The 14,117-nt window shown below is 47.3% G+C and overlaps 1 protein-coding gene across 1 annotated transcript in view; it reads left to right on the top strand.

The window, feature by feature from the left end:
• Window positions 1-843: 843 nt before the first annotated feature.
• Window positions 844-14,117, top strand: part of LOC137503847 (heat shock factor protein 1-like) — a 164,279-nt gene continuing 151,005 nt past the window's right edge. Inside the window, exon 1 of the mRNA XM_068231388.1 lies at window positions 844-968. The gene's annotated coding sequence lies outside the window, so the exon portion shown is untranslated. The remainder of the gene's footprint in view (window positions 969-14,117) is intronic.

Here is a 14,117-nt window from a genome sequence, read left to right as displayed (position 1 = left end):
ATTTCCAATTATGTTATGCCCTTTTTAAACCTACCTACACACGCCTGGATTAATTGTCCAGACATCCACTAGGATAGTGGGACCCATCCATTCAATATACATTGATTCATTTGACACCTGTGTGCGAGATTCACCCATGATGGTGGACCCTCTCCTGCCCCCTTTTCCCTCCCCCCTCCCCGTTTGGTGGCACCTTATAAACAATATTGTGTTCACCTCATCCTTATCAATTTCCTCCCATCTCACAGTCCACAATGTGATGCAGAGTATATTAAGTATGCTGGTTGCGGGGATCTAGATGCGGTGTTCATGCATCACCTCGCACTCATTAGAAATACTGTACTGTGCATCACTTACTCCATTGGGTCTTCCTTGTTCTTGCAGAGACATATTGGAGGAGGATTCATTACACATACCCAAAGAACCACATTCCAATTGTCCTATGCTCCTACCATCTGTGCCAAATCAACTAGATGTTATACCTCCTCAATTATGCATTGGTCATACATCCAGCAATAGCGCTTGATCAGTGCTATAACATTTTTTATTAATTACACACAGGCATTGCCAGCGCCGATTTCAGCATAAAAGATTATCTCTGCTGTACAGCAGCGCTATAAACAATAGATTAGTGCCACAGCATTTTACTATTTACACACAGGCACTGCCAGCGTCTGCTTCAGCATAAAATACTTGATCTCTGCTGTGCAGCAGCATTGTAAACATCAGATATGCAGGATCGAGTGGTTGCTATGGACGCATAGCAACCAGAGGGGAGGTGATGTCACAGGATGTGACATCACAGATCCCAAAGTGGGGCTTGGACAGCGGCAGCTGGTCTATGAGGAAGTATTCCTCACACAGGAGATGGGGCTGGACAATTCCTTGTGGATGTGTAATGGGGAATTGTTTTTAACACTGAACATGGATTTCCATTCAGAGGGAGGCACTGCTTAGATTGAATGCAGGTGAGGGGAGGTCCCATATCAAGTATTTAAACCTGGCTAGCATACTAGCCGACCAGCTCTGACTTGGGCTGATGCTGGGGGAATTTTTGTTGGTTGGTGTGGGGATTATGTATACTGTACTGTATTTTGATTTGTGCACTTCTGTTCTCTTGACGACGCCCTAATTAAGGGGCGAAAAAATTGTTTAGTAGCACCCATTGGCTATGTGAAGTTGCCCCCCCTACAATCAGCACAAATAAAAGTTCTAGCATGTTTGGTTAGTGCTACGTTTGTGCCTGTTTGTGCCGCAAAAATCAACATTTGTGCTGCTTTTGTTTTAAAGATAATAGCAATTATCTTTTTCCAAACGATGACATCACCCAGCCCCCCTACAAAGGTGCACGGACACAAAAGTGGTGTCGTTGGTTAGTGCTGGGTTTGTGCTCATTTGTGCTGCAAAAATCACCGTTCTATCTGTTATCGTTTTTGAGATATTAAAGGTTTTTTTTATAAAGGTCAAAAGTTCACCCAGCCCCCCTACAACAGCGTACAGACACGAAAGTGGTGTCGTTGGTTAGTGCTGGGTTTGTGCTCATTTGTGCTGCGAAAATCACTGTTCTATCTGTTATCGTTTTTGAGATATTAAAGGTTTTTTTATAAAGGTCAAAAGTTCATCTAGCTTTAATCACTTCACTATTGAGATGTTTCTGGTTTATTTAATGTACAGATAATCCCCGGTTAACAAATAAGATAGGTGTGAGGAATCGCGGAAGAGCCGCCGCCATGAGCCAGCGGCGGGCGGCTCTTTCCGCATCACACGGAGAGGCAGCCGCCTCTTCACATCATGAGGCGGCTGCCTCCATGCAGCAGGTGGGGCAACGCGTTGGACGCGGCGGTTCGCGCACATGTCCCCGCAGCAGAGACACCGCTGAGCGGGGCTGCGGTGGCTGGGACCCGTAGTCCCACAGAGTTTAGAGTGACGCGCGCGCGCGCGCACTCAAGCAGGCCTTATGACACCCGGGAGAGAGTCAGCTGATCAGGCAGGTCAGCTGACTCTTTACTCCGCTCCCCATTGGTCCAGCAATCTGGGAGGTGCAGGGGATGCTTAGGTGCATATATACTGCCGGCTGTTCACTCTTGCTTCGTCTGGCGTTGCGATCACACATGTGGGAGCACCCAGATCCGTAGTCAGATCCTCAAGTGTGCCGGGACCAGCAGGAGCTGTAATCCTACACTTAGATAGATTTTGATAGCTAAAGTACTAGTTTGATTGTGATTATTTGTTATGACTTTTGCCTGCCTCGACTATCCGCCTGAACTCTGACCTTGTACCTCGATATTTCTGATACTCTGTTGCCGAACCTCGGCTCGTTCCTAGACTCTGTTTCTGCCTCCTGATTTTGTACCCCGATATATCTGATACCCCGTTGCCGAACCCTGCCTGTACTTTGACTCCGCCTTTGCCTACTGTATTTGTACTTTATCTGTCCGTGTGTGTACGACCTGGCTTGTCCGACCTCGAGAACCGACCTCACGATTGGAGGCGGTTCCCAGTCCTGTTAGTGACACTTCTTCCTGAGTGTCACTCTCGGACTTTCCTTCCTACTGTCAGTCTGACTCCTCCCGTCTTGGAGAGCTCAGGTCTGCGGAAGGAATCCGTGCAGTTCTCCTTGCTGCACCCAGGCCTTGGCATTTTTGTGTTACTGTTACACCAAACACTACACTCTACTCAGGTGAACAGAGGTTAGCCAGTATATTGGATTATCGGTGATACTGCAGATCACATATAATCTGGTATACGTCTGTATTCCCCGTGACGCTGCAGGTCACCGGTAATCAGACCTCTCTGTGCTTCACCGATCGTTACAGAACGCCAGACCAAAATACCGATGGAACGCACTGATCCTCTGACTGTGCTTGCCACTTCGGTGGATAGCATTCATCAGTCACTAGGCCAGCACAAAGCCTTAATTGATGCCTTAACAGGCTCTGTGAGAACCCTCCAGACATCAGTTGATTCAGTGCGATCCCCTCACAGTGAGGACATACGTATGCCTGTACCAGATAAGTTTTCCGGCCACAAGTCTGACTTCCGGAATTTCAGGAGTAGAGTGTTGTCATATTTCGAGTTAAGACCCCGATCCTCGGGGACTGAGACCCAACGGGTCATTTTCATTAAAACTTTATTGACTGGAGATTCCCAGTCTTGGGCATACAACCTGCCCGCTACCGATACTGCCTTGACCTCAGTAGAGGAATTTTTTAAGGCCATGGCTATAATCTACGACGACCCTGATCTTGCGGCATCCTCAGAGCGGAAGATCAAACTCTTACGGCAAGGCAGAGGGTCAGTCGAGGATTATGCGGCAGAGTTCCGTAGGTGGTCAGTCACCTCGAGATTTGATAATTTTGCCCTCATGGACTATTTCTTGTCTGGGTTGTCGGAAGAGGTTTCCGATCTTATGTTGACCGTACCCGAGCCCAAGACAGTTGACGAGGCCATTTCATCAGCCATTCGCGTAGATCGCAGGCTACGCCATCAGAGGCAGGCTAGGAGTAGTCACCGGGTCAGGGTGACTTCGTACGCTGTACCAGCTGTAGCATCCCCAGTAACCGCAACTCCGTCTGTCTCGTCCTCTCCGGCCTTGCCTCCACCAGAGCCAATGCAAATTGGTCGATCAAAACTGACCCAGGTGGAGCGGAGGAGGAGAATGACGGAACAACTGTGCCTATACTGTGCAGAGGCAGGGCATAGGGTGCGAAATTGCCCCAACAGGGCGGGAAACGGGTCTGCCTAGGAGTAGTGGGGGGTGACACCCTAGGCACACAAACTTCACCCCTTAAAGAGAAAAAATTGCTTCTCCCTTGTACTGGCACATGGGATGATAGGTCTGTTGCCACTGAAGCTTTCATTGACTCCGGCTCAGCGGCTAACTTTATGAATTTTGAGTTTGCTCAGGAGTTGGGTCTACTACTCACTCCCGTGAGACCCCCCATTCAGGTTACGGCTGTTGACGATTCCCCTTTGCAGCGGAATTGTCCTCTGTCACAGACTCCGGTTGTGAAGCTCACCATAGGGGTATTGCACGAGGAGCAGTTACAATTTTTTGTTTTACACATGTCCACCTCCACTATAATCCTAGGCATGCCTTGGTTGCAAGTCCACTCCCCGCAGATAGACTGGGCCACAGGACAGTTGACAGCCTGGTCACCTCATTGTTTCCAGCAGTGTTTGGGGAGACTAACATTGGGTTTAACTAAGGTACAGGTGGAGGGTATACCGGAACAGTATTCGGATTATGCCGATGTGTTTTGTCCCAAGGCCGCGGATAAATTACCCCCGCATCGCCCATTTGACTGTCCCATTGACCTTCGTTCTGGTTGTATGCCTCCTCGAGGCCATTTATATAATTTATCTGGTCCCGAGAAACTTGCCATGCAGGAGTACATCCGTGAGAACTTAGCAAAGGGCTTTATTAGGCCATCCCGGTCACCCGCTGGGGCAGGCTTCTTTTTTGTTAAAAAGAAAGTCGGGGGTTTACGGCCTTGCATTGATTATCGTGGCCTCAATAAAATCACGGTGAAGAATCGTTACCCGCTACCACTTATAGACGATTTATTCACACAAGTCACTGAGGCTAGGATATTTTCAAAATTGGATTTACGGGGGGCATACAACCTGGTGCGTATAAGGAGGGGCGATGAATGGAAGACGGCCTTCAATACCCCTGATGGGCACTACGAGTATAGGGTGATGCCTTTCGGCTTGTGCAATGCCCCGGCCGTCTTCCAGGAACTCATCAATGAGGTTTTTCGGGAGGTCTTGGGAAAGTTCGTCCTAGTCTATCTTGACGACATTCTCATTTTTTCTAACAACCTCCCGGAACACAGAACCCATGTCAGGATGGTGTTAGACAAACTGAGGCAGAATCGGTTATACGCCAAACTCGAGAAATGTATTTTTGAGGTCACGTCGGTGGCTTTTTTGGGGTATATAATCTCCACCTCAGGTCTGTCTATGGACCCTGCCAAGGTTTCCGCGGTCCTAGAATGGCCACAGCCGGTGGGGTTAAAATCATTGCAACGGTTCTTGGGGTTTGCGAATTATTATAGAAGGTTTATAAAGGGGTACTCCACAGTTGTCGCCCCTCTCACTAGCCTTACTAAAAAAGGGGCAGACACCACTCATTGGTCTCCCGAGGCCTTACAGGCTTTTTCTAAGTTAAAGGGGTTGTTCTGCTCAGCCCCCATACTCAGACATGTGGACACTTCCTTTCCGTTTATTGTTGAGGTAGACGCCTCGGAGATCGGGGTGGGGGCTGTGCTGTCCCAGCGTTCTGGTCTTCAGGGTAGACTACACCCGTGTGCCTATTTTTCTCGAAGGTTCTCTCCGGCAGAGAGAAACTACGACATAGGCAACAGGGAGCTCCTAGCCATCAAATTGGCCTTTGAAGAATGGCGTCATTTGGCTAGAGGGAGCCGAGCACACGATCACGGTTTATACCGACCACAAAAACCTAGAATACATCGAGGGGGCTAAAAGGTTAAGCCCGAGACAGGCTCGGTGGTCGCTATTTTTCTCGAGATTTACATTTTTGATCACGTATACACCAGGTAGTAAGAATACCAAGGCAGACGCACTTTCTAGGTGTTTTGAGCCAGAGACAGCACAGCCCTCTGTTCCCGAGACCATTGTCCCACGAAGTATGGTGTTAGCCGCCACCGAGACTTGGGAGGACTGGAAAGAGACTTTGAGTCCTTTTCAGCAGGATATCCCAGAAGGGAAACCAGACGGGGTGTTATTTGTTCCGTTACCACTCCGTTTTCAGATCTTGGAGATGGTTCATTCCCATAAGAATGCGGGACATCCGGGAGCGTCTAGAACGCAGGATCTCGTGGCCAGATGTGTATGGTGGCCTTCGCTGGCCGCCAACTGTAAGGAGTTTGTCAGGGAATGTGCGGTGTGCGCAAAAAGCAAGCCCTCCCGCCTGGCACCTGTGGGTACTTTGCAGCCTTTGCCCACCCCGAGTGAGCCATGGACCCATTTGTCCATGGACTTTGTGGGAGAGCTTCCGAGATCTGAGGGCATGTCAGTTATTTGGGTGGTGGTTGACCGTTTTAGTAAGATGGCCCACTTCGTGCCTCTGAAAGGACTCCCCTCGGCCCAGGAACTGGCCGATTTATTTATCATCCATGTTTTCAGACTGCATGGCATCCCAGAAAACATAGTATCCGATCGGGGAGTCCAGTTCGTTTCGAAGTTTTGGAAGGCATTTTGTCACCTAATGGGCATGAAATTGTCATTTTCCTCGGGGTACCACCCGCAGACAAACGGCCAGACGGAGAGGGTCAACCAATCCTTAGAGCAATTTTTGAGGTGCTATGTTGCCGAGACACAGAGCGATTGGGTTAAATATATTCCTTATGCAGAGTTTGCCCACAATAACTTGAAGAGCTCTTCCTCAGGTTTCTGTCCATTTCAGATTGTGACAGGTAAATTGCCTAAATTCTCTCCTTTGCCAGTTGCATCCACTCCGTTCCCAGCTTTGGAGGCCTGGCAAAGGTCATTTAGAGACAGGTGGTGGACCATTAAGAATAATCTCGTTAAAGCATTTCAGAGTCAGAAAGGTCAGGCTGATAAGAGACGCTCGGTAGAGTGGAGATTTCAACCAGGAGATTTGGTTTGGGTGTCATCTCGTCACCTGACCCTGAAACAACCCTCTGACAAACTTGGTCCCAGGTTCGTGGGTCCATTCCCAGTTACTAGGAAGATCAACGATGTCACGTATACCGTGGATCTTCCCGCCAGCATGCGTGGAGTGAGGTCTTTCCACGTATCACTTCTCAAACCCGCAGCCCAGGTGGGTCCCACTCCTCCTCCTCCGGTGTTAGGCAATGCCCAACCCGAGTATGAGGTGGAGAAGATCATAGACTCACGTACTGTACAGAACTCGGTACAGTATCTCGTACATTGGAAGGGGTACGGCATTGAGGAGAGGCAATGGGTACCTGGGAACCGCATGCATGCGGATGAGTTAATAAGGGAATTTCACGCTTCACATCCAGAGAAGCCTAGAAGGAGCTGTCCGGAGTCCACTCCTCCTTACTGTGAGGAATCGCGGAAGAGCCGCCGCCATGAGCCAGCGGCGGGCGGCTCTTTCCGCATCACACGGAGAGGCAGCCGCCTCTTCACATCATGAGGCGGCTGCCTCCATGCAGCAGGTGGGGCAACGCGGCGAAACCGCCGCGTTGGACGCGGCGGTTCGCGCACATGTCCCCGCAGCAGAGACACCGCTGAGCAGGGCTGCGGTGGCTGGGACCCGTAGTCCCACAGAGTTTAGAGTGACGCGCGCGCGCGCGCACTCAAGCAGGCCTTATGACACCCGGGAGAGAGTCAGCTGATCAGGCAGGTCAGCTGACTCTTTACTCCGCTCCCCATTGGTCCAGCAATCTGGGAGGTGCAGGGGATGCTTAGGTGCATATATACTGCCGGCTGTTCACTCTTGCTTCGTCTGGCGTTGCGATCACACATGTGGGAGCACCCAGATCCGTAGTCAGATCCTCAAGTGTGCCGGGACCAGCAGGAGCTGTAATCCTACACTTAGATAGATTTTGATAGCTAAAGTACTAGTTTGATTGTGATTATTTGTTATGACTTTTGCCTGCCTCGACTATCCGCCTGAACTCTGACCTTGTACCTCGATATTTCTGATACTCTGTTGCCGAACCTCGGCTCGTTCCTAGACTCTGTTTCTGCCTCCTGATTTTGTACCCCGATATATCTGATACCCCGTTGCCGAACCCTGCCTGTACTTTGACTCCGCCTTTGCCTACTGTATTTGTACTTTATCTGTCCGTGTGTGTACGACCTGGCTTGTCCGACCTCGAGAACCGACCTCACGATTGGAGGCGGTTCCCAGTCCTGTTAGTGACACTTCTTCCTGAGTGTCACTCTCGGACTTTCCTTCCTACTGTCAGTCTGACTCCTCCCGTCTTGGAGAGCTCAGGTCTGCGGAAGGAATCCGTGCAGTTCTCCTTGCTGCACCCAGGCCTTGGCATTTTTGTGTTACTGTTACACCAAACACTACACTCTACTCAGGTGAACAGAGGTTAGCCAGTATATTGGATTATCGGTGATACTGCAGATCACATATAATCTGGTATACGTCTGTATTCCCCGTGACGCTGCAGGTCACCGGTAATCAGACCTCTCTGTGCTTCACCGATCGTTACAATAGGGACTATAGATTCATTCTTCTATGTCCCCACCTCTGTTTGTACCCCCTCTGTGTGCCTCTGCTTGTACCCCCCCCCCTCCTGTGCTTTGTAACCCCTCTCTGTCTCTGTTTGTACCCCTGTGCCTCTGTACCTACTCTGTGCCTTTGGTTTTACACCCTGTGCCTCTGCCTGTACCCCCAGTGCCTCTGCTTGTACCCCTCTGTGCCTCTATTTGTACCCCTGTGCTTCTGTTTGTACCCACTTGCCTATTTTTGTACTCCCTGTGCCTCTATTTGTACCCCCTGTACCTCAGTTTGTACCTCTTGTGCCTCTGTACCTCAGTGTGTACCCGCTATGCCTCTTTTTGTACCCCGTGTCTCTGTTTGTACCTCTGGTGCCCCCCCTGTGCCTCTGTACCTCTGTTTGTACCCGCTATGCCTCTTTTTGTACTCCCTGTGTCTCTATTTGTACCCCCTGTGCCTCCGTTTTTACACCCCTGCGCCTCTTTGTCCAATTTGTCCACTTGCTGCATGCACCCTTTTTTCCTGCACCCTAATCCACGGTTAACGAACAAGATAGGGACTGTAGGTTCATTCTTCTATGGCCCCACCTCTGTTCGTACCCCCTCTGTGTGCCTCTGCTTGTCCCCCCCCCTCCCCTCCTGTGCTCTGTAACCCCTCTCTGTCTCTGTTTGTACCCCTGTGCCTCTGTACCTACTCTGTGCCTTTGGTTTTACACCCTATGCCTCTGTCTGTACCCCCAGTGCCTCTGCTTGTACCCCTCTGTGCCTTTATTTGTACCCCTGTGCTTCTGTTAGTACCCACTTGCCTCTTTTTGTACTCCATGTGCCTCTATTTGTACCCCCTGTACAGTTTGTACCCCTTGTGCCTCTGTACCTCAGTGTGTACCCGTTATGCCTCTTTTTGTACCCTGTGTCTCTGTTTGTACCTCCGTTGCCCCCCTGTGCCTCTGTACCTCTGTTTGTACCCGCTGTGCCTCTTTTTGTACTCCCTGTGTCTCTATTTGTACCCCCAGGGGCTATGGCTTAAAGTATTAGAGGCGGAGGATCAGCAGGACAGCCAGGCAACTGGTATTGCTTAAAATGAAGTAAATATGGCAGCCTCCACATACCTCTAGCTTTAGCTTCCATTTACGTTAGAATAATACTAGGGAGTGGATAGCCACAACTAGAAGACACCATGTATCCACATTTATATCTTGTCCATACTTGCTATTCTTCATGTACTACATTGACCAGAAGTAGCTAATGTTGTTTTACCTGTTCACAGTCAACAGTTGGCTTGTGTGTGCCTTAAATCTGGTTAAATGGAATTATTTTGTTACATTCTGTATAATTTAGCAAAATAAAATTTCCAACCTTTACTGCAACTTGTCTCTCGGCAACTGTCGCTAGTCCGGCACGTGTCTCAGCTTGTGTATGCGGACTAGTGACAGGCAACACTGTGAAGTGAAGGGAGCATCCGGCCGGGGGATGCTCCCTTCGGCGATAGCTTCCGCCACGTCTATGCCCTGTAGCAGAGACGTGTAGACAGCTGTCGCTGCTGCGGAGCTGTCGTCTAGCTGTCGTCAGCACGTCCCCTGTGCGCTGGCGACAGCTACAATTGTAGCCCATGTGTATGGGCATTTAACTTTGCTGTGTCTCTGCTTCTCACCTAAATGTTCCACACCGCGCTCAATACATCAGAGACTTCTGGGTTCATAGCCAAAAGTGAGAAATATGGAGCACTGCATGGAACACAATTCTGAGATGGAGTGATAAAGAGAAGTTGACCCTCTGTGCCACAGCCCAAGCAGTCCTGATTTGAGATGAGTAATTATTGAGCAGTAGGGCTAATGTTGGTTTTCTGCCTATGGACTTGTGTTTGATTTTGAGCTTTATAGATTGTGGCCGGGGCATCCGTGCAACAAACTTTCATTGATCTGAAGCAAGGGGAACTTTAAAGTTATTGCAGCGCTCTATTTAATTTGAGAGCTTTAAAAATGGACAGATAGTCCACGACTTATGAATGACCCAATCCCATTGCGATGACGTCAGTTCTGCATGGAGGAAGTTTGAGTCCACTTGAGGAACTGAGTCCACCACAGGGTATGGGGAGGGGTACAAATAGAGGCAGAGGGTAGAGACAGAGGCACCTGGAGGCACAGCGGGTACAAACGGAGGCACAGAGGGAGTACAGAGACACAGGAGGTACAAACAAAGGCACAGGGGGTACAAAAACAGGCATAGTGGGTACAAACAGAAGTACAGAGGCACGGGGGGGGGGGGCACAGGAGGTACAAACAGAGACACAGGGGGTACAAAAAGAGGCATAGCGGGTACACACTGAGGTACAGAGGCACAAGGGGTACACACTGAGGTACAGGGGGTACAAACTTGGGTGAGAGTTACAAAAAGAGGCACAGGGGTGCAAAAATGGAGGCACAGGGGGTACAAATAGAGGCACAGGGAGTACAAAAAGAGGCACAGGGAGGGGTACAAACAGAAGCACAGGGGTACAAACTGAGGCAAAGAGGGATACAAGCAGGACCCTGTGCCTCTGTCTGTACCCCTAATGCCTCCGCTTGTATCCCTCTTTGCCTCCGTTTGTACCCACTATGCCTCTTTTTGTACCCCCTGTGCCTTTGTTTGTACCTCCTGTGTCTCTGTACTCCCGCTGTGCCTCCGTTTGTACCCGCTGTGCCTCCAGGTGCCTCTGTCCCTGCCCTCTGCCTCTATTTGTACCCCTCCCCTCACCCTGTGGTGGACTCAGTTCCTCAACTGGACTCAAACTTCCTCCATGCAGAAATGACGTCATCGCAATGGGATTGGGTCATTCATAAGTTGTGGACTATCTGTCCATTTTTTAAAGCTCTCAAATTAAATAGAGCGCTGCAATAACTATAAAGTTCCCCTTGCTTCAAAACCAAAGGCACAGAATGGCACCGCTGGAATTCCATTATAAAACGATATTTATCGTTTTAACAATAAGAACTGTAAAAGAATGGCGCCGAATTCCAAAACGTTAATTATCGTTTTAAGATGCCCATAAAACAGTTAATTATCGTTTTGAATGGATTTATTTCCGTTATTTATCGTTTTAGCTCTTAAACGTTATTTTATAAAACATTAATTAACGTTTTAGTTGTTAAACTTTATTTTTCCATTACTACATACATGCATACATACATACAAGCATACGTACATGCATACATGCATACATACATACATACATACATATATGCATACATACATACATATATGCATACATACATACATACAAGCATACATACATACATATACCTACATACATACATACAAGCATACATACATACATACATATACATACATACATACAAGCATACGTACATGCATACATACATGCATACATACATACATACATACAAGCATACATACATACATACAAGCAAACATACATAAATACATATATACATGCATGCATACATACTTAAATACATACATACATAGATAAATACATGCATACATACATGTATGTATTCATGTATGCATGTATGTATGTATGCATGTATGTATGTATGTACGTACGTACGTATGCTTGTATGTATGTATGCATGTATGTATGTATGTATGTATGTATGTATGTATGTATGTATGTACGTATGCTTGTATGTATGCATGTATGTATGTATGTATGTATGTATGCATATGTATGTATGTATGTATGTATGCATGTATGTATGTATGCATGTATGCATGTACGTATGCTTGTATGTATGTATATGTATGTATGCATGTATGTATGTATGTATGCATGCATGCATGTATGTATGTATGTACGTATGCATGTATGTATGTATGTATGTATTTATGCATGTATGTAGTATTGGAAAAATAAAGGTTAACAACTAAAAAAAAAAAAGTAATGTTTTATAAAATAACGTTTAAGAGCTAAAACGATAAATAACGTTTAACCTTTCCTGCCATTCTAAAAATGTGCTGCGCACGGCAGGGAGGGTGTTTTTTGGCATTTTTTTTCTTTTTAGCATGTAGCTAGCCTAGTGCTAGCTACATGCTTCCCCCCTCCCTGCAGCGTCACCCCATACGCGCCAATGGCCGCCGTAGCGTATGCCCATCTGGAAATCCCGTTCTGAACTGGATTTCTATGAGGGCTTCCCCCATCGCCATGGCGACGGGCGCAATGCCATCATCGACGTCGTGACGTCAGAGGGAGTCCCGATCCACCCCTCAGCGCTGCCTGGCACTGATTGGCCAGGCAACGCACGATGCGGCGGGTAGCGGCGAATAGGCGCGGAGTGGCAGCGATCGTAAGTGACACGCAGCTTTCAAAGTGCTAGCTGCGTGTATAAAAAAAAATGATGCAAATCGGCCCAGCAGGGCGGCGGGTTACCCCGAGCTGAGCTCGGGATAACCGGCAAGGAGGTTAAGAGCTAAAACGATAAATAACGTTTTATAATATCGCACGGTAAAATGGCGCCATTATTTAGCCGGCGCAATTTTTCACTGTATGCCAAACAGAGGTGGGGACATAGAAGAATGAACCTACAGTCCCTATCTTGTTCGTTAACCGGGGACTATCTGTACATTAAATAAACCAGAAACATCTCAATAGTGAAGTGAATGAAGTTAGATGAACTTTTGACCTTTATAAAAAACCTTTAATATCTCAAAAACGATAACAGATAGAACGGTGATCTTTGCAGCACAAATGAGCACAAACCCAGCACTAACCAACGACACCACTTTCGTGTCTGTACGCTGCTGTAGGGTGGCTGGGTGAACTTTTGACCTTTATAAAAAAAAAACCTTTAATATCTCAAAAATTATAACAGATAGAACGGTGATCTTTGCAGCACAAATGAGCACAAACACAGCACTAACCAACGACACCACTTTCGTGTCTGTACGCTGTTGTAGGGGGGCTGGGTGAACTTTTGACCTTTATAAAAGACCTTTAATATCTTAAAAACGATAACAGATAGAACGGTGATTTTTGCAGCACAAATTAACACAAACCCAGCACTAACCAACGACACCACTTTTGTGTCCGTGCACCTTTGTAGGGGGGCTGGGTGATGTCATCGTTTGGAAAAAGATAATTGCTATTATATTTAAAACAAAAGCAGCACAAATGTTGATTTTTGCGGCACAAACGGGCACAAACGTAGCACTAACCAAACATGCTAGAACTTTTATTTGTGCTGATTGTAGGGGGGCCAACTTCACATAGCCGCACCCATTGAATAGATTTGTATGCACCCTTATATTTCTTTCCTCATTTACCCCAGCTACACCTTCTGTGAAGGCTTACACCTGTTTCAGTGACCCCTATGGGGTCAATAGTATGTGAGTGATAGTTAGCACCACTCTTACCACAGCAATTCCAAGAAAGGCTGTGGGAGTCGGATCTATCACATTAACCACTTGAGGACCTAGGGCTTTCTACCCCTTAAGGACCGGCCACTTTTTTTCCATTCAGACCACTGCAGCTTTCACGGTTTATTGCTCGCTCATACAACCTACCACCTAAATGAATTTTGGCTCCTTTTCTTGTCACTAATAAAGCTTTCTTTTGGTGCTATTTGATTGCTCCTGCGATTTTTACTTTTTATTATATTCATCAAAAAAGACATGAATTTTGGCAAAAAAATGATTTTTTTAACTTTCTGTGCTGACATTTTTCAAATAAAGTAAAATTTCAGTATACATGCAGCGCGAAAAATGTGGACAAACATGTTTTTGATTAAAAAAAACCCATTCAGTGTATATTTATTGGTTTGGGTAAAAGTTATAGCGTTTACAAACTATGGTGCAAAAAGTGAATTTTCTCATTTTCAAGCATCTATGACTTTTCTGACCCCCTGTCATGTTTCATGAGGGGCTAGAATTCCAGGATAGTATAAATACCCCCCAAATTACCCCATTTTGGAAAGAAGACATCCCAAAGTATTCAC

The sequence above is a fragment of the Hyperolius riggenbachi genome, chromosome 4, assembly GCF_040937935.1.
Source record: "Hyperolius riggenbachi isolate aHypRig1 chromosome 4, aHypRig1.pri, whole genome shotgun sequence".
Lineage (NCBI taxonomy): Eukaryota > Metazoa > Chordata > Amphibia > Anura > Hyperoliidae > Hyperolius > Hyperolius riggenbachi.
This window is presented reverse-complemented; position numbering and strand designations above follow the sequence as displayed.